Source organism: Ambystoma mexicanum (assembly GCF_040938575.1).
Source record: "Ambystoma mexicanum isolate Mex_15411 chromosome 12 unlocalized genomic scaffold, UKY_AmexF1_1 Mex_chr12_unloc.2, whole genome shotgun sequence".
Lineage (NCBI taxonomy): Eukaryota > Metazoa > Chordata > Amphibia > Caudata > Ambystomatidae > Ambystoma > Ambystoma mexicanum.
Genome location: NW_027182323.1, coordinates 7646374 through 7667507, shown reverse-complemented (window position 1 = coordinate 7667507; position 21134 = coordinate 7646374). Strand labels below are relative to the sequence as shown.

Below are 21134 nucleotides of genomic sequence, written 5' to 3'. Positions count from 1 at the left end.
CAGGCAAACCTTCCCTCCAGCATCCCACCAGAAAATGGAGGCTGGCTCCATCCCTGGATCTATACCGCAAGGGATGCAGGCCATTCTAGTATACATCACATTTCCTTCACTGTTGACAACTTTCTGCGCCGTCTAGCGGTGAAATTCGATCAGCATGACTAACTCCCCTCACCCTCTCTGGTTGTAGACGACTTTTTCTGCAAGGGAAATCACCTTCAGTAAAAATGTTTATGGGTGAAATGAGCTCAGCAGGTGTTCTACTTTTCAACATTGTTTTTTTTTATCCGATTCTGTAGTATTGTGGCAAGTTTTAGATGCAGAATCATTAGCATATGCAGAACAAAATCGAATCTGAAAACTATTATTGGTAGTCTTAAGGAGAGTTTTAATGTAATGATAGCAGTGACAGCATGGAAGCCAATATACATAAATGCAATTGGCCTGGGTTTCTGGTATAAGCCGTGTTGAGGTATAGAACGACAGTGCCTTCTTAGCGCAGTAGGCAGCGCGTCAGTCTCATAATCTGAAGGTCGTGAGTTCGAGCCTCACAGAGGGCATTTACTTTTGACTATTCATTAGAATTAACTGCTTCGGGCCTTTTCAACCTTTACTTTTAAATATTATTCTCCTTCGGCTGTTGTGCAGATCCATGAAATCACTGCACATTCTCACTCCAATTCATCCATTCATAAATCAAGTCATCCATTAATAAATCACATTAATTGCAGTAACAGTGGCCTGGTTTTCGATTAATCTCAAAGGAACGCGGGATTACCAGCTCATGTCATTCAAAGTGCAGGAGAAAGATAGTTTGTGCTCGTGTGTAAAAAAGCATGTGATCCAGGCAACGTATGGTGCCGCACTCAAACCAATATATATGGATCCGGGGGAATCTCATCACGGATTACGTTGAAGGTTGACAGGAGATTTCAAAAAATGAATTCCCAAAATCACACAGGTCTGCCATTTTCTTGATATCCACTCCTGTCAATAAGAATGGTCCAGTGCCTTTGAAAGCCTACCGGTTAGTTATCAAGGCAACCTATAGATTCAAGAAAGCATCCCATTTTGGGTCCGAGAACAAGACAACTGCAGTTGCTTCATCTGAGCTGTACATTGAAACACAACACAAAAACCAAAGTCTAGCATCATCTACTCTCGGGGCATTATGTACTAATGTGCTTTAAATGGGCGGGTACTTGCCAGCCCAGAGTAGCGGCATGTCTTTTATCGGAAAGACTATGGTGTTCCTTACGAGTTTGCCGGTAAGCCGCCAACAGCAAACACAGCTTACTGCTTCCACCGCCCGATATCCCGATATTACCGGGATATTGCAGCTGGCGCAGTCACGGTAAGTGCCCATTGAGAACCACTGAATCACTGGCACCGCTGTTAACGGTGCCAGTGATACAGTGAATTCACTGCCGGCAGGGGCCTGAAAATGAGAAACAGTTCAAATGTTTTTGCCTTGAAAACAGGCAAAGACTTGGATAACTCTCTGCAACTTAATTTTGGGCTTTGAGCTACAAAATAACTAATGTCCCCTCATTACTATTCACTGACGATTACAAAGAGATGTTAAGTGTTCAAATACCACGGTGGTCGCTCTTTTCTGCCTGAGCGGGGTTGTTTACCTTGCTTGTCACACAGCCATCCTCAGATCACCGACGAGATATGAGAGAAGAGAGGCACTGCATTTTATTGCCGGCCCATACAAACCCAGAGATTTCTTGCTCTTCCCCAGGTACTCGGAGAAGAGCATGAAAACCCAGAGACCCTGGGACAATCCCCAAGGTTTGATAGGTCTCGGTGGGGCACATAACACGCCAAATGGGATTGTGGATGCTTGGGAGTTCGGAAGGGCAAGGACAGTGTCCTGTGAAACCATTTTGTGAAGTTGTCCACCCTAACAACGAGGGTTTTGCCATTCGACCAACAGCACACGGCAAATAGGTGCCCATGTCCCACCTCGTTTTGGGCTGCTGCATCAGATGCAGCCTGGAGCGGTGAGGGACATGGACACCAGACAGTGTTGCATGCTCTGACTTCAGCTCCAGTCCTGCGCGCATTTACTAGTCTGAACTTCTGAAAGAAGTCAGGTCATTTCTTTCCGGGGTCAGAGTGTACGACTCCAGAAAGAAATGATTTGACTAATTTCTGAAATCGGACTAGTGAATGCGCTCAGGGACTTAAGAAAGTAAAGTTCTAGCTGCAGCGCACACGCCGTTGTTTATCAAATGGCGCGGCGGAAACGATTGCATGTCAGTTTAGTCTGGATTTTCCAAGCTGTGTTTGGGGGACATGTTGCAGGACTTTTTTGTGGCTCGCTCCCCCACTCTTGCAATGCTGTATACTCCCCTGGGGTCAGGAGTGGCAGGGAGCGGTGTGTGGGGGTCATCTCCAAAGAATAAATGACACACCTGAAAGTTATTTGCATGGCCAGTCACTGACAGATTCCGACCTGCATTCCAGAACACCTAATTTTCCAGAAGCGCTCCTCTGAATTTGAAATGTGCAAGTCCCCAGTTTGAAACCAGATAAGAGTGCCCAATGGGTTAATGGACTGACTTCAGACCTCTCTGTATAACCTGCAGGCCACACATCCAGTTCTGGTGAGACTCCGATGCATGTTTGCTTGATAGGCTGGGAACTTTAGTCATCTCGCCTGGTCTCGAGAAGTTGCCCTGTTTGATTCGCAGCACAGAAAACTTATCAGCACTGACATTAAGCTTCACATATTTTCCTCATGTCAGTCGGGTGCAGAGAGACACGTTTGTATGCTGTGGGTTACCGAGGTAAGAGTGCACAAAACATAGGCACAATTGATAGTGGGCTTGCAGGCACTTGGAGGGGCACTAGGCGTTGGGTGACCATGCATGGCTCCACTTGTAACACACTTTTCAAAACTGTCCATCAGCCACCAAAATGCAACCTCCCCCCAAACAAAAGTTGAGAGTTGCTCAAACCCTGTATTTATACCTCAGGGGATTCAGGGCACTGTAGTTTGCATCTCATTTCCTTCACTGCTGTCAGGGGCGGACTGCCCTATCGGACGTTCTGCCACCGGCAGAATGCAATTCGGACTCGGGATGGCCTGGGGCCAGTTTTACAAGCCACCCTGGGGCCAGTTTGGAATATAACATTATTTTTGCGATTGAGTAACTTAAGTTACTTTAGGCAAGGTAATGTTACATATTGCTCTGAGTTACTCGCCGCCGCACAGCTGATGGAATGCAGAAGGCATCCATCAAAGAAGGTTAACACTTAGTAAGTGTTAACTTTGCTTTGATGAATGCACACAATAGCTGAGGCCGTGATGGGCAGTGTGTGTCCCCAGCCATCTGCCGGTGTGGTGCCAGGTTAAACACCAAATTGTAACAAATTGTCCTGGGGGTTGGGAGGGAGAGAGCTGAGAGCTCGCCTTCTGATATGGGCGGTTCCTGTCCTGTGTTGTGTGCATGTTTGTTTTGGGTTAGGGTGGTGCGCGGGGTGACCTGCCTAGTGTATAGTCCTCCTCGCTGTGAGCGTCGGGGCAGCGACCAGGCAACTGCCAGGGGCCTGCTGCTGCAATGTGGCTTGGGCTGGCTTGGCAGTCAATCACGTGAGCGGACCGCATGTGCATGGTGTATTGTGCTGCTGGGTCTGGGTGCGGTCGGTCACTCACCACGACAGCCCCCCGCACATTTGGTAAACAAGGAAGGAATTTTTGACATGGAGTAGCAGCCTGCAGGCCTCTGGCCCTCTGGCTATTGCAAAGCAAAGCACATGCAACTTGCAAGTGTAACAACAGCGACAAGGCCTCTATCCGGAGCTACAGCAGGCCAACAGAAGGCTCCGCCTAGCTCAACCCAGCTCTGCAACCCAGCCGAGGTGGACAGCAGAAGACATTATTTGTGCATGCACGTGGGCCGACGTGATCACAAATAGTAAGTAAAGATAAAAACATAAAATAAAGGGGCCAGTGCCCGGCCAGGTCATCTACCCTTTATAGCTTTTTTTACTCTGGAGGACTGGACTGGGCTTGTAGACCGTCTGCAAGCCCAGTACTCGAGGCCCATCCACTCCATGCAAAGACCCCTGCTGTTAAGCAACTTAAATTAACTAGTGATTGCCCTGAAGCTGCTGCCGTCTGAAACCTCTTTAAAATGAATAGAAAGGACCCGGCTACTTCTTGAAAAGGATAGATGTGCTGAAGGTCAAAAGGAGAAAGAAAGCAGAGCAGCCATCCATGCCATAGACCCGTTGAAGCATTGCTTCATTTAGAAGTCACTGTAGGCATGCCGCTAAGAGCACACCGTTTATTTTGCAGTTTTGCTTGCTTTGTACTTTTATTCTCTTGTTACTAGTATTCCTAGTGCTACCAGTAAATCTAAAAATATATGTATTTGTTAAAAATGAACCTTTATTAAGTTAACTGAATGAACAAGAAAATAATTCCCAGCACCAGATAGCAGAGTGTGTATAACTGAAATGACATACCCAGCGGGTAAACTGCCCAATGTACACATACTTCAATGGAACATGACATCATGAAAACATCCTTTTTGACAGAGTGAAATGTCCCAGTAACAATCTATATATCTTAAAGAAATATGTGCCCTAAGATCCCATTCCCTTATCTTTTACATTTCTAACAGTGAATACGCTAAAGTGTACGCATGGCAGAGTTCAATGATTTGTTTGATCTAACACAACTGTCTGTTCCATTCTGTATAGTTCAGGAAATCATGCTCCGAGTTTAGTTTCTTTTTCAAACAATTAAGTTCCATTGTGCGGCTGGCCCTGCCCATTTCTGTAACTCTCTCTCTGTAGGATCGTGCAGTACATGGAAGTGCGTGTAAACGGACTACATGCCTCCACACATTCTGCGTGTTTTATGTTCATTTAAATCGGCCGAGACGAGGTCCATGACTGCAGAGATGTTTTGGAGAGACTAACCCACCCTGTGCTGGTATCAATTTGCGACGCACATACACACTGCATATGCATACAAATATTTTTTTTATTTCTAAACTCCCCTTTTACCTGCAGTGATCTTCTTTATGGTTGGTGCAGGTCAGCAACACAGCACGCTCCACCTGATGACTGATATCTTGAAATATGCACCAAAAGTAGTTGCTTTATGTCACTAATCAAATTTTTTCAACATCGCTTTCATGGACAACGAGCAGATGAGGCATTCCAGCAATTATTAATCTGCTGATGCATCAGGTCCGGTTCTCTGGGGAGAGTACCTTGTGGTTAGCCTGGGGCAGGTAGACAGATTGGAGAATGGTGGTTCAATGTGTATGCTTCTGATGAAAAAATAAGTTGAATTAGTGCTTGGAAATGCAGGGCAAAAGATTAGATCTGTTCAGTTTTAGGTCTCTTGAAACGTGGCTCGTTCATTCAACGCCGAGCACACTCCACACAGTTTTGACCTAGCACAGCCAGTTTGATGCACCCTTCTTCCACCACTACTGCTGTAAGGGCCAGCCGTGTGCTGGAGGATCTGAGAGTTGATGGCAATGGGAACTTTGCAGGCATAGAGTCCCTGTCTATTGCCGCTCAGCATGTGAGTGCGCTTTACGTGGAAATGCCCCAGAAACTGCAGGCACATGCAGTTCACTGCAAATTTTGCTCAGTCCTGTGAACGAGACTGTAAATATGGAGCCAGAAAGTGCATTAATGTATTATCCTAATTATGTGCCTTTTTTAAGTGGACTCGCTTAACAGAGCAAAGCACAGAAGCATCATTGAGACACAAAGTTTACATATTTACTCTGCTGCTCTTATGATGCAGCTATCTGTGTGCCAGCAACAGAGCTTCACCAACCAAAAAGCACCTGTTTAAAAGAAAAACCCTCTTCAAGGTTCATGAATTCCCACCTGAATTCCTTTATGCGCTACAGAGTGCCTTGACCAATGGATAGATGAATGGATGGATGGACGGCATAGGTTGGTGTATATAGTAATGGATCCATGGATGGATGGATGGGCAGGAGGAAGTTGGGCCAGCTGGAATTTTGTGACAATGAATCTCCATATCAGTGTTTATTGCACAACTTATTTTGTTGCATGTGTTAAATCACTGAAAGTACAGTGTGTTTATATAGATTTTTCAGGTTGCCATTATCTCACCTTCTGGGACGTATAGCTTACTATTCAGGATGTGAAAATTAAAGCCACAAAATATTCTTTTGGCTTAACATGTTGCTATACGGATTTACATGTTGTCATGTGGCTCGATTATGCCATTTCTGTTTTTTGTAAGTAAACTCTATAAGACATTATTACTGAAGGCCTTGAAATCCAAACTATTTGTACCCAGTCAAGCTTGGAAGGTATGTGATCAAATTTGAAGAGTGGCGCTTAGCGTTCAGCCAAAGTTTGTGATCCTCCTAGTCCATTCCACCCACCCCCCTCCAACAGCTGTTTGGCCATCCCACTCCCTCCTTTTTGGATGCAGCCAGAGTACCACTAGTTTCGTATTTCCACTTCCACCACTGCACACATCACAGTCCCCAGAATTGTACAGCACATGCATTAATCCACTCCTTTTCATGCATAGCCTGTTCTTGCAGGGGTGAGTTGTCGGATTGGCTTGGGGTCCGCGGTGGCACCAATGGAGAGTGGTAGATTGAGGCAGCGTGGGCCAGCCCAGGTACTCGCATTCACAACGTGGGGTGTATCTGTGATTCTTCTGTAATGCCGGGTGATGCCTGTGCGACACACAACCTAATTCAACAGATTCCTGCGGCAGGTGTGTTCACCCACTGGATTATCATACCGGTGCGTGGCCTCGAGCATAACGTGTTCTTGCAGGAGCTATGCCCTGCAAGTTCAGAGAGTTGTGGTATCGCCAGCGGTAACAGGTGGCCCCAACAAAGTGTGGGAGTTGTTGGCAGTGTGTGCCAGGTACTCAAGACCAGCTTACAGGATGTGAGCTGCCTCTGTAAGGCAGGTCACACCTGATACCATAACATGCCTCCACAGATTTCTGCAGCAGGTGTAGTCGCCCATTTGGTTATCTTACCGGTGCATGCAATGTTGTGAATTGACGTGATTCACGGATGCTGGTTTGAGGGCCCCTCTTTTTGAGGCGAAGGACTGGCCACTTTTCTTTTAGGTGCCCGGCCGTCTTTCTTGTCCCAGTCCGAGCCTGACTGCTATATGACAGCTTTTACGCACTCTCGTGGTCATGCAGGAAGCTGATCAGCAGGCAAACCTTCCCTCCAGCATCCCACCAGAAAATGGAGGCTGGCTCCATCCCTGGATCTATACCGCAAGGGATGCAGGCCATTCTAGTATACATCACATTTCCTTCACTGTTGACAACTTTCTGCGCCGTCTAGCGGTGAAATTCGATCAGCATGACTAACTCCCCTCACCCTCTCTGGTTGTAGACGACTTTTTCTGCAAGGGAAATCACCTTCAGTAAAAATGTTTATGGGTGAAATGAGCTCAGCAGGTGTTCTACTTTTCAACATTGTTTTTTTTATCCGATTCTGTAGTATTGTGGCAAGTTTTAGATGCAGAATCATTAGCATATGCAGAACAAAATCGAATCTGAAAACTATTATTGGTAGTCTTAAGGAGAGTTTGAATGTAATGATAGCAGTGACAGCATGGAAGCCAATATACATAAATGCAATTGGCCTGGGTTTCTGGTATAGGCCGTGTTGAGGTACAGAACGACAGTGCCTTCTTAGCGCAGTAGGCAGCGCGTCAGTCTCATAATCTGAAGGTCGTGAGTTCGAGCCTCACAGAGGGCATTTACTTTTGACTATTCATTAGAATTAACTGCTTCGGGCCTTTTCAACCTTTACTTTTAAATATTATTCTCCTTCGGCTGTTGTGCAGATCCATGAAATCACTGCACATTCTCACTCCAATTCATCCATTCATAAATCAAGTCATCCATTAATAAATCATATTAATTGCAGTAACAGTGGCCTGGTTTTCGATTAATCTCAAAGGAACGCGGGATTACCAGCTCATGTCATTCAAAGTGCAGGAGAAAGATAGTTTGTGCTCGTGTGTAAAAAAGCATGTGATCCAGGCAACGTATGGTGCCGCACTCAAACCAATATATATGGATCCGGGGGAATCTCATCACGGATTACGTTGAAGGTTGACAGGAGATTTCAAAAAATGAATTCCCAAAATCACACAGGTCTGCCATTTTCTTGATATCCACTCCTGTCAATAAGAATGGTCCAGTGCCTTTGAAAGCCTACCGGTTAGTTATCAAGGCAACCTATAGATTCAAGAAAGCATCCCATTTTGGGTCCGAGAACAAGACAACTGCAGTTGCTTCATCTGAGCTGTACATTGAAACACAACACAAAAACCAAAGTCTAGCATCATCTACTCTCGGGGCATTATGTACTAATGTGCTTTAAATGGGCGGGTACTTGCCAGCCCAGAGTAGCGGCATGTCTTTTATCGGAAAGACTATGGTGTTCCTTACGAGTTTGCCGGTAAGCCGCCAACAGCAAACACAGCTTACTGCTTCCACCGCCCGATATCCCGATATTACCGGGATATTGCAGCTGGCGCAGTCACGGTAAGTGCCCATTGAGAACCACTGAATCACTGGCACCGCTGTTAACGGTGCCAGTGATACAGTGAATTCACTGCCGGCAGGTGCCTGAAAATGAGAAACAGTTCAAATGTTTTTGCCTTGAAAACAGGCAAAGACTTGGATAACTCTCTGCAACTTAATTTTGGGCTTTGAGCTACAAAATAACTAATGTCCCCTCATTACTATTCACTGACGATTACAAAGAGATGTTAAGTGTTCAAATACCACGGTGGTCGCTCTTTTCTGCCTGAGCGGGGTTGTTTACCTTGCTTGTCACACAGCCATCCTCAGATCACCGACGAGATATGAGAGAAGAGAGGCACTGCATTTTATTGCCGGCCCATACAAACCCAGAGATTTCTTGCTCTTCCCCAGGTACTCGGAGAAGAGCATGAAAACCCAGAGACCCTGGGACAATCCCCAAGGTTTGATAGGTCTCGGTGGGGCACATAACACGCCAAATGGGATTGTGGATGCTTGGGAGTTCGGAAGGGCAAGGACAGTGTCCTGTGAAACCATTTTGTGAAGTTGTCCACCCTAACAACGAGGGTTTTGCCATTCGACCAACAGCACACGGCAAATAGGTGCCCATGTCCCACCTCGTTTTGGGCTGCTGCATCAGATGCAGCCTGGAGCGGTGAGGGACATGGACACCAGACAGTGTTGCATGCTCTGACTTCAGCTCCAGTCCTGCGCGCATTTACTAGTCTGAACTTCTGAAAGAAGTCAGGTCATTTCTTTCCGGGGTCAGAGTGTACGACTCCAGAAAGAAATGATTTGACTAATTTCTGAAATCGGACTAGTGAATGCGCTCAGGGACTTAAGAAAGTAAAGTTCTAGCTGCAGCGCACACGCCGTTGTTTATCAAATGGCGCGGCGGAAACGATTGCATGTCAGTTTAGTCTGGATTTTCCAAGCTGTGTTTGGGGGACATGTTGCAGGACTTTTTTGTGGCTCGCTCCCCCACTCTTGCAATGCTGTATACTCCCCTGGGGTCAGGAGTGGCAGGGAGCGGTGTGTGGGGGTCATCTCCAAAGAATAAATGACACACCTGAAAGTTATTTGCATGGCCAGTCACTGACAGATTCCGACCTGCATTCCAGAACACCTAATTTTCCAGAAGCGCTCCTCTGAATTTGAAATGTGCAAGTCCCCAGTTTGAAACCAGATAAGAGTGCCCAATGGGTTAATGGACTGACTTCAGACCTCTCTGTATAACCTGCAGGCCACACATCCAGTTCTGGTGAGACTCCGATGCATGTTTGCTTGATAGGCTGGGAACTTTAGTCATCTCGCCTGGTCTCGAGAAGTTGCCCTGTTTGATTTGCAGCACAGAAAACTTATCAGCACTGACATTAAGCTTCACATATTTTCCTCATGTCAGTCGGGTGCAGAGAGACACGTTTGTATGCTGTGGGTTACCGAGGTAAGAGTGCACAAAACATAGGCACAATTGATAGTGGGCTTGCAGGCACTTGGAGGGGCACTAGGCGTTGGGTGACCATGCATGGCTCCACTTGTAACACACTTTTCAAAACTGTCCATCAGCCACCAAAATGCAACCTCCCCCCAATCAAAAGTTGAGAGTTGCTCAAACCCTGTATTTATACCTCAGGGGATTCAGGGCACTGTAGTTTGCATCTCATTTCCTTCACTGCTGTCAGGGGCGGACTGCCCTATCGGACGTTCTGCCACCGGCAGAATGCAATTCGGACTCGGGATGGCCTGGGGCCAGTTTTACAAGCCACCCTGGGGCCAGTTTGGAATATAACATTATTTTTGCGATTGAGTAACTTAAGTTACTTTAGGCAAGGTAATGTTACATATTGCTCTGAGTTACTCGCCGCCGCACAGCTGATGGAATGCAGAAGGCATCCATCAAAGAAGGTTAACACTTAGTAAGTGTTAACTTTGCTTTGATGAATGCACACAATAGCTGAGGCCGTGATGGGCAGTGTGTGTCCCCAGCCATCTGCCGGTGTGGTGCCAGGTTAAACACCAAATTGTAACAAATTGTCCTGGGGGTTGGGAGGGAGAGAGCTGAGAGCTCGCCTTCTGATATGGGCGGTTCCTGTCCTGTGTTGTGTGCATGTTTGTTTTGGGTTAGGGTGGTGCGCGGGGTGACCTGCCTAGTGTATAGTCCTCCTCGCTGTGAGCGTCGGGGCAGCGACCAGGCAACTGCCAGGGGCCTGCTGCTGCAATGTGGCTTGGGCTGGCTTGGCAGTCAATCACGTGAGCGGACCGCATGTGCATGGTGTATTGTGCTGCTGGGTCTGGGTGCGGTCGGTCACTCACCACGACAGCCCCCCGCACATTTGGTAAACAAGGAAGGAATTTTTGACATGGAGTAGCAGCCTGCAGGCCTCTGGCCCTCTGGCTATTGCAAAGCAAAGCACATGCAACTTGCAAGTGTAACAACAGCGACAAGGCCTCTATCCGGAGCTACAGCAGGCCAACAGAAGGCTCCGCCTAGCTCAACCCAGCTCTGCAACCCAGCCGAGGTGGACAGCAGAAGACATTATTTGTGCATGCACGTGGGCCGACGTGATCACAAATAGTAAGTAAAGATAAAAACATAAAATAAAGGGGCCAGTGCCCGGCCAGGTCATCTACCCTTTATAGCTTTTTTTACTCTGGAGGACTGGACTGGGCTTGTAGACCGTCTGCAAGCCCAGTACTCGAGGCCCATCCACTCCATGCAAAGACCCCTGCTGTTAAGCAACTTAAATTAACTAGTGATTGCCCTGAAGCTGCTGCCGTCTGAAACCTCTTTAAAATGAATAGAAAGGACCCGGCTACTTCTTGAAAAGGATAGATGTGCTGAAGGTCAAAAGGAGAAAGAAAGCAGAGCAGCCATCCATGCCATAGACCCGTTGAAGCATTGCTTCATTTAGAAGTCACTGTAGGCATGCCGCTAAGAGCACACCGTTTATTTTGCAGTTTTGCTTGCTTTGTACTTTTATTCTCTTGTTACTAGTATTCCTAGTGCTACCAGTAAATCTAAAAATATATGTATTTGTTAAAAATGAACCTTTATTAAGTTAACTGAATGAACAAGAAAATAATTCCCAGCACCAGATAGCAGAGTGTGTATAACTGAAATGACATACCCAGCGGGTAAACTGCCCAATGTACACATACTTCAATGGAACATGACATCATGAAAACATCCTTTTTGACAGAGTGAAATGTCCCAGTAACAATCTATATATCTTAAAGAAATATGTGCCCTAAGATCCCATTCCCTTATCTTTTACATTTCTAACAGTGAATACGCTAAAGTGTACGCATGGCAGAGTTCAATGATTTGTTTGATCTAACACAACTGTCTGTTCCATTCTGTATAGTTCAGGAAATCATGCTCCGAGTTTAGTTTCTTTTTCAAACAATTAAGTTCCATTGTGCGGCTGGCCCTGCCCATTTCTGTAACTCTCTCTCTGTAGGATCGTGCAGTACATGGAAGTGCGTGTAAACGGACTACATGCCTCCACACATTCTGCGTGTTTTATGTTCATTTAAATCGGCCGAGACGAGGTCCATGACTGCAGAGATGTTTTGGAGAGACTAACCCACCCTGTGCTGGTATCAATTTGCGACGCACATACACACTGCATATGCATACAAATATTTTTTTTATTTCTAAACTCCCCTTTTACCTGCAGTGATCTTCTTTATGGTTGGTGCAGGTCAGCAACACAGCACGCTCCACCTGATGACTGATATCTTGAAATATGCACCAAAAGTAGTTGCTTTATGTCACTAATCAAATTTTTTCAACATCGCTTTCATGGACAACGAGCAGATGAGGCATTCCAGCAATTATTAATCTGCTGATGCATCAGGTCCGGTTCTCTGGGGAGAGTACCTTGTGGTTAGCCTGGGGCAGGTAGACAGATTGGAGAATGGTGGTTCAATGTGTATGCTTCTGATGAAAAAATAAGTTGAATTAGTGCTTGGAAATGCAGGGCAAAAGATTAGATCTGTTCAGTTTTAGGTCTCTTGAAACGTGGCTCGTTCATTCAACGCCGAGCACACTCCACACAGTTTTGACCTAGCACAGCCAGTTTGATGCACCCTTCTTCCACCACTACTGCTGTAAGGGCCAGTCGTGTGCTGGAGGATCTGAGAGTTGATGGCAATGGGAACTTTGCAGGCATAGAGTCCCTGTCTATTGCCGCTCAGCATGTGAGTGCGCTTTACGTGGAAATGCCCCAGAAACTGCAGGCACATGCAGTTCACTGCAAATTTTGCTCAGTCCTGTGAACGAGACTGTAAATATGGAGCCAGAAAGTGCATTAATGTATTATCCTAATTATGTGCCTTTTTTAAGTGGACTCGCTTAACAGAGCAAAGCACAGAAGCATCATTGAGACACAAAGTTTACATATTTACTCTGCTGCTCTTATGATGCAGCTATCTGTGTGCCAGCAACAGAGCTTCACCAACCAAAAAGCACCTGTTTAAAAGAAAAACCCTCTTCAAGGTTCATGAATTCCCACCTGAATTCCTTTATGCGCTACAGAGTGCCTTGACCAATGGATAGATGAATGGATGGATGGACGGCATAGGTTGGTGTATATAGTAATGGATCCATGGATGGATGGATGGGCAGGAGGAAGTTGGGCCAGCTGGAATTTTGTGACAATGAATCTCCATATCAGTGTTTATTGCACAACTTATTTTGTTGCATGTGTTAAATCACTGAAAGTACAGTGTGTTTATATAGATTTTTCAGGTTGCCATTATCTCACCTTCTGGGACGTATAGCTTACTATTCAGGATGTGAAAATTAAAGCCACAAAATATTCTTTTGGCTTAACATGTTGCTATACGGATTTACATGTTGACATGTGGCTCGATTATGCCATTTCTGTTTTTTGTAAGTAAACTCTATAAGACATTATTACTGAAGGCCTTGAAATCCAAACTATTTGTACCCAGTCAAGCTTGGAAGGTATGTGATCAAATTTGAAGAGTGGCGCTTAGCGTTCAGCCAAAGTTTGTGATCCTCCTAGTCCATTCCACCCACCCCCCTCCAACAGCTGTTTGGCCATCCCACTCCCTCCTTTTTGGATGCAGCCAGAGTACCACTAGTTTCGTATTTCCACTTCCACCACTGCACACATCACAGTCCCCAGAATTGTACAGCACATGCATTAACCCACTCCTTTTCATGCATAGCCTGTTCTTGCAGGGGTGAGTTGTCGGATTGGCTTGGGGTCCTCAGTGGCACCAATGGAGAGTGGTAGATTGAGGCAGCGTGGGCCAGCCCAGGTACTCGCATTCACAACGTGGGGTGTATCTGTGATTCTTCTGTAATGCCGGGTGATGCCTGTGCGACACACAACCTAATTCAACAGATTCCTGCGGCAGGTGTGTTCACCCACTGGATTATCATACCGGTGCGTGGCCTCGAGCATAACGTGTTCTTGCAGGAGCTATGCCCTGCAAGTTCAGAGAGTTGTGGTATCGCCAGCGGTAACAGGTGGCCCCAACAAAGTGTGGGAGTTGTTGGCAGTGTGTGCCAGGTACTCAAGACCAGCTTACAGGATGTGAGCTGCCTCTGTAAGGCAGGTCACACCTGATACCATAACATGCCTCCACAGATTTCTGCAGCAGGTGTAGTCGCCCATTTGGTTATCTTACCGGTGCATGCAATGTTGTGAATTGACGTGATTCACGGATGCTGGTTTGAGGGCCCCTCTTTTTGAGGCGAAGGACTGGGCACTTTTCTTTTAGGTGCCCGGCCGTCTTTCTTGTCCCAGTCCGAGCCTGACTGCTATATGACAGCTTTTACGCACTCTCGTGGTCATGCAGGAAGCTGATCAGCAGGCAAACCTTCCCTCCAGCATCCCACCAGAAAATGGAGGCTGGCTCCATCCCTGGATCTATACCGCAAGGGATGCAGGCCATTCTAGTATACATCACATTTCCTTCACTGTTGACAACTTTCTGCGCCGTCTAGCGGTGAAATTCGATCAGCATGACTAACTCCCCTCACCCTCTCTGGTTGTAGACGACTTTTTCTGCAAGGGAAATCACCTTCAGTAAAAATGTTTATGGGTGAAATGAGCTCAGCAGGTGTTCTACTTTTCAACATTGTTTTTTTTTATCCGATTCTGTAGTATTGTGGCAAGTTTTAGATGCAGAATCATTAGCATATGCAGAACAAAATCGAATCTGAAAACTATTATTGGTAGTCTTAAGGAGAGTTTGAATGTAATGATAGCAGTGACAGCATGGAAGCCAATATACATAAATGCAATTGGCCTGGGTTTCTGGTATAAGCCGTGTTGAGGTACAGAACGACAGTGCCTTCTTAGCGCAGTAGGCAGCGCGTCAGTCTCATAATCTGAAGGTCGTGAGTTCGAGCCTCACAGAGGGCATTTACTTTTGACTATTCATTAGAATTAACTGCTTCGGGCCTTTTCAACCTTTACTTTTAAATATTATTCTCCTTCGGCTGTTGTGCAGATCCATGAAATCACTGCACATTCTCACTCCAATTCATCCATTCATAAATCAAGTCATCCATTAATAAATCACATTAATTTCAGTAACAGTGGCCTGGTTTTCGATTAATCTCAAAGGAACGCGGGATTACCAGCTCATGTCATTCAAAGTGCAGGAGAAAGATAGTTTGTGCTCGTGTGTAAAAAAGCATGTGATCCAGGCAACGTATGGTGCCGCACTCAAACCAATATATATGGATCCGGGGGAATCTCATCACGGATTACGTTGAAGGTTGACAGGAGATTTCAAAAAATGAATTCCCAAAATCACACAGGTCTGCCATTTTCTTGATATCCACTCCTGTCAATAAGAATGGTCCAGTGCCTTTGAAAGCCTACCGGTTAGTTATCAAGGCAACCTATAGATTCAAGAAAGCATCCCATTTTGGGTCCGAGAACAAGACAACTGCAGTTGCTTCATCTGAGCTGTACATTGAAACACAACACAAAAACCAAAGTCTAGCATCATCTACTCTCGGGGCATTATGTACTAATGTGCTTTAAATGGGCGGGTACTTGCCAGCCCAGAGTAGCGGCATGTCTTTTATCGGAAAGACTATGGTGTTCCTTACGAGTTTGCCGGTAAGCCGCCAACAGCAAACACAGCTTACTGCTTCCACCGCCCGATATCCCGATATTACCGGGATATTGCAGCTGGCGCAGTCACGGTAAGTGCCCATTGAGAACCACTGAATCACTGGCACCGCTGTTAACGGTGCCAGTGATACAGTGAATTCACTGCCGGCAGGGGCCTGAAAATGAGAAACAGTTCAAATGTTTTTGCCTTGAAAACAGGCAAAGACTTGGATAACTCTCTGCAACTTAATTTTGGGCTTTGAGCTACAAAATAACTAATGTCCCCTCATTACTATTCACTGACGATTACAAAGAGATGTTAAGTGTTCAAATACCACGGTGGTCGCTCTTTTCTGCCTGAGCGGGGTTGTTTACCTTGCTTGTCACACAGCCATCCTCAGATCACCGACGAGATATGAGAGAAGAGAGGCACTGCATTTTATTGCCGGCCCATACAAACCCAGAGATTTCTTGCTCTTCCCCAGGTACTCGGAGAAGAGCATGAAAACCCAGAGACCCTGGGACAATCCCCAAGGTTTGATAGGTCTCGGTGGGGCACATAACACGCCAAATGGGATTGTGGATGCTTGGGAGTTCGGAAGGGCAAGGACAGTGTCCTGTGAAACCATTTTGTGAAGTTGTCCACCCTAACAACGAGGGTTTTGCCATTCGACCAACAGCACACGGCAAATAGGTGCCCATGTCCCACCTCGTTTTGGGCTGCTGCATCAGATGCAGCCTGGAGCGGTGAGGGACATGGACACCAGACAGTGTTGCATGCTCTGACTTCAGCTCCAGTCCTGCGCGCATTTACTAGTCTGAACTTCTGAAAGAAGTCAGGTCATTTCTTTCCGGGGTCAGAGTGTACGACTCCAGAAAGAAATGATTTGACTAATTTCTGAAATCGGACTAGTGAATGCGCTCAGGGACTTAAGAAAGTAAAGTTCTAGCTGCAGCGCACACGCCGTTGTTTATCAAATGGCGCGGCGGAAACGATTGCATGTCAGTTTAGTCTGGATTTTCCAAGCTGTGTTTGGGGGACATGTTGCAGGACTTTTTTGTGGCTCGCTCCCCCACTCTTGCAATGCTGTATACTCCCCTGGGGTCAGGAGTGGCAGGGAGCGGTGTGTGGGGGTCATCTCCAAAGAATAAATGACACACCTGAAAGTTATTTGCATGGCCAGTCACTGACAGATTCCGACCTGCATTCCAGAACACCTAATTTTCCAGAAGCGCTCCTCTGAATTTGAAATGTGCAAGTCCCCAGTTTGAAACCAGATAAGAGTGCCCAATGGGTTAATGGACTGACTTCAGACCTCTCTGTATAACCTGCAGGCCACACATCCAGTTCTGGTGAGACTCCGATGCATGTTTGCTTGATAGGCTGGGAACTTTAGTCATCTCGCCTGGTCTCGAGAAGTTGCCCTGTTTGATTCGCAGCACAGAAAACTTATCAGCACTGACATTAAGCTTCACATATTTTCCTCATGTCAGTCGGGTGCAGAGAGACACGTTTGTATGCTGTGGGTTACCGAGGTAAGAGTGCACAAAACATAGGCACAATTGATAGTGGGCTTGCAGGCACTTGGAGGGGCACTAGGCGTTGGGTGACCATGCATGGCTCCACTTGTAACACACTTTTCAAAACTGTCCATCAGCCACCAAAATGCAACCTCCCCCCAAACAAAAGTTGAGAGTTGCTCAAACCCTGTATTTATACCTCAGGGGATTCAGGGCACTGTAGTTTGCATCTCATTTCCTTCACTGCTGTCAGGGGCGGACTGCCCTATCGGACGTTCTGCCACCGGCAGAATGCAATTCGGACTCGGGATGGCCTGGGGCCAGTTTTACAAGCCACCCTGGGGCCAGTTTGGAATATAACATTATTTTTGCGATTGAGTAACTTAAGTTACTTTAGGCAAGGTAATGTTACATATTGCTCTGAGTTACTCGCCGCCGCACAGCTGATGGAATGCAGAAGGCATCCATCAAAGAAGGTTAACACTTAGTAAGTGTTAACTTTGCTTTGATGAATGCACACAATAGCTGAGGCCGTGATGGGCAGTGTGTGTCCCCAGCCATCTGCCGGTGTGGTGCCAGGTTAAACACCAAATTGTAACAAATTGTCCTGGGGGTTGGGAGGGAGAGAGCTGAGAGCTCGCCTTCTGATATGGGCGGTTCCTGTCCTGTGTTGTGTGCATGTTTGTTTTGGGTTAGGGTGGTGCGCGGGGTGACCTGCCTAGTGTATAGTCCTCCTCGCTGTGAGCGTCGGGGCAGCGACCAGGCAACTGCCAGGGGCCTGCTGCTGCAATGTGGCTTGGGCTGGCTTGGCAGTCAATCACGTGAGCGGACCGCATGTGCATGGTGTATTGTGCTGCTGGGTCTGGGTGCGGTCGGTCACTCACCACGACAGCCCCCCGCACATTTGGTAAACAAGGAAGGAATTTTTGACATGGAGTAGCAGCCTGCAGGCCTCTGGCCCTCTGGCTATTGCAAAGCAAAGCACATGCAACTTGCAAGTGTAACAACAGCGTCAAGGCCTCTATCCGGAGCTACAGCAGGCCAACAGAAGGCTCCGCCTAGCTCAACCCAGCTCTGCAACCCAGCCGAGGTGGACAGCAGAAGACATTATTTGTGCATGCACGTGGGCCGACGTGATCACAAATAGTAAGTAAAGATAAAAACATAAAATAAAGGGGCCAGTGCCCGGCCAGGTCATCTACCCTTTATAGCTTTTTTTACTCTGGAGGACTGGACTGGGCTTGTAGACCGTCTGCAAGCCCAGTACTCGAGGCCCATCCACTCCATGCAAAGACCCCTGCTGTTAAGCAACTTAAATTAACTAGTGATTGCCCTGAAGCTGCTGCCGTCTGAAACCTCTTTAAAATGAATAGAAAGGACCCGGCTACTTCTTGAAAAGGATAGATGTGCTGAAGGTCAAAAGGAGAAAGAAAGCAGAGCAGCCATCCATGCCATAGACCCGTTGAAGCATTGCTTCATTTAGAAGTCACTGTAGGCATGCCGCTAAGAGCACACCGTTTATTTTGCAGTTTTGCTTGCTTTGTACTTTTATTCTTTTGTTACTAGTATTCCTAGTGCTACCAGTAAATCTAAAAATATATGTATTTGTTAAAAATGAACCTTTATTAAGTTAACTGAATGAACAAGAAAATAATTCCCAGCACCAGATAGCAGAGTGTGTATAACTGAAATGACATACCCAGCGGGTAAACTGCCCAATGTACACATACTTCAATGGAACATGACATCATGAAAACATCCTTTTTGACAGAGTGAAATGTCCCAGTAACAATCTATATATCTTAAAGAAATATGTGCCCTAAGATCCCATTCCCTTATCTTTTACATTTCTAACAGTGAATACGCTAAAGTGTACGCATGGCAGAGTTCAATGATTTGTTTGATCTAACACAACTGTCTGTTCCATTCTGTATAGTTCAGGAAATCATGCTCCGAGTTTAGTTTCTTTTTCAAACAATTAAGTTCCATTGTGCGGCTGGCCCTGCCCATTTCTGTAACTCTCTCTCTGTAGGATCGTGCAGTACATGGAAGTGCGTGTAAACGGACTACATGCCTCCACACATTCTGCGTGTTTTATGTTCATTTAAATCGGCCGAGACGAGGTCCATGACTGCAGAGATGTTTTGGAGAGACTAACCCACCCTGTGCTGGTATCAATTTGCGACGCACATACACACTGCATATGCATACAAATATTTTTTTTATTTCTAAACTCCCCTTTTACCTGCAGTGATCTTCTTTATGGTTGGTGCAGGTCAGCAACACAGCACGCTCCACCTGATGACTGATATCTTGAAATATGCACCAAAAGTAGTTGCTTTATGTCACTAATCAAATTTTTTCAACATCGCTTTCATGGACAACGAGCAGATGAGGCATTCCAGCAATTATTAATCTGCTGATGCATCAGGTCCGGTTCTCTGGGGAGAGTACCTTGTGGTTAGCCTGGGGCAGGTAGACAGATTGGAGAATGGTGGTTCAATGTGTATGCTTCTGATGAAAAAATAAGTTGAATTAGTGCTTGGAAATGCAGGGCAAAAGATTAGATCTGTTCAGTTTTAGGTCTCTTGAAACGTGGCTCGTTCATTCAACGCCGAGCACACTCCACACAGTTTTGACCTAGCACAGCCAGTTTGATGCACCCTTCTTCCACCACTACTGCTGTAAGGGCCAGCCGTGTGCTGGAGGATCTGAGAGTTGATGGCAATGGGAACTTTGCAGGCATAGAGTCCCTGTCTATTGCCGCTCAGCATGTGAGTGCGCTTTACGTGGAAATGCCCCAGAAACTGCAGGCACATGCAGTTCACTGCAAATTTTGCTCAGTCCTGTGAACGAGACTGTAAATATGGAGCCAGAAAGTGCATTAATGTATTATCCTAATTATGTGCCTTTTTTAAGTGGACTCGCTTAACAGAGCAAAGCACAGAAGCATCATTGAGACACAAAGTTTACATATTTACTCTGCTGCTCTTATGATGCAGCTATCTGTGTGCCAGCAACAGAGCTTCACCAACCAAAAAGCACCTGTTTAAAAGAAAAACCCTCTTCAAGGTTCATGAATTCCCACCTGAATTCCTTTATGCGCTACAGAGTGCCTTGACCAATGGATAGATGAATGGATGGATGGACGGCATAGGTTGGTGTATATAGTAATGGATCCATGGATGGATGGATGGGCAGGAGGAAGTTGGGCCAGCTGGAATTTTGTGACAATGAATCTCCATATCAGTGTTTATTGCACAACTTATTTTGTTGCATGTGTTAAATCACTGAAAGTACAGTGTGTTTATATAGATTTTTCAGGTTGCCATTATCTCACCTTCTGGGACGTATAGCTTACTATTCAGGATGTGAAAATTAAAGCCACAAAATATTCTTTTGGCTTAACATGTTGCTATACGGATTTACATGTTGTCATGTGGCTCGATTATGCCATTTCTGTTTTTTGTAAGTAAACTCTATAAGACATTATTACTGAAGGCCTTGAAATCCAAACTATTTGTACCCAGTCAAGCTTGGAAGGTATGTGATCAAATTTGAAGAGTGGCGCTTAGCGTTCAGCCAAAGTTTGTGATCCTCCTAGTCCATTCCACCCACCCCCCTCCAACAGCTGTTTGGCCATCCCACTCCCTCCTTTTTGGATGCAGCCAGAGTACCACTAGTTTCGTATTTCCACTTCCACCACTGCACACATCACAGTCCCCAGAATTGTACAGCACATGCATTAATCCACTCCTTTTCATGCATAGCCTGTTCTTGCAGGGGTGAGTTGTCGGATTGGCTTGGGGTCCGCAGTGGCACCAATGGAGAGTGGTAGATTGAGGCAGCGTGGGCCAGCCCAGGTACTCGCATTCACAACGTGGGGTGTATCTGTGATTCTTCTGTAATGCCGGGTGATGCCTGTGCGACACACAACCTAATTCAACAGATTCCTGCGG

The 21134-nt window shown here is 46.2% G+C and overlaps 3 non-coding genes across 3 annotated transcripts; all 3 read left to right on the top strand.

Moving 5' to 3' along the window:
* The first annotated feature begins 484 nt into the window (after window positions 1-484).
* Window positions 485-557, top strand: TRNAM-CAU (transfer RNA methionine (anticodon CAU)). Its single transcript has one exon. It is a non-coding gene; the product is annotated as a tRNA-Met (tRNA).
* A 7124-nt stretch (window positions 558-7681) lies between these two features.
* TRNAM-CAU (transfer RNA methionine (anticodon CAU)) lies at window positions 7682-7754 on the top strand. Its single transcript has one exon. It is a non-coding gene; the product is annotated as a tRNA-Met (tRNA).
* A 7125-nt stretch (window positions 7755-14879) lies between these two features.
* On the top strand, window positions 14880-14952 carry TRNAM-CAU (transfer RNA methionine (anticodon CAU)). The gene has a single exon. It is a non-coding gene; the product is annotated as a tRNA-Met (tRNA).
* Window positions 14953-21134: the final 6182 nt, after the last annotated feature.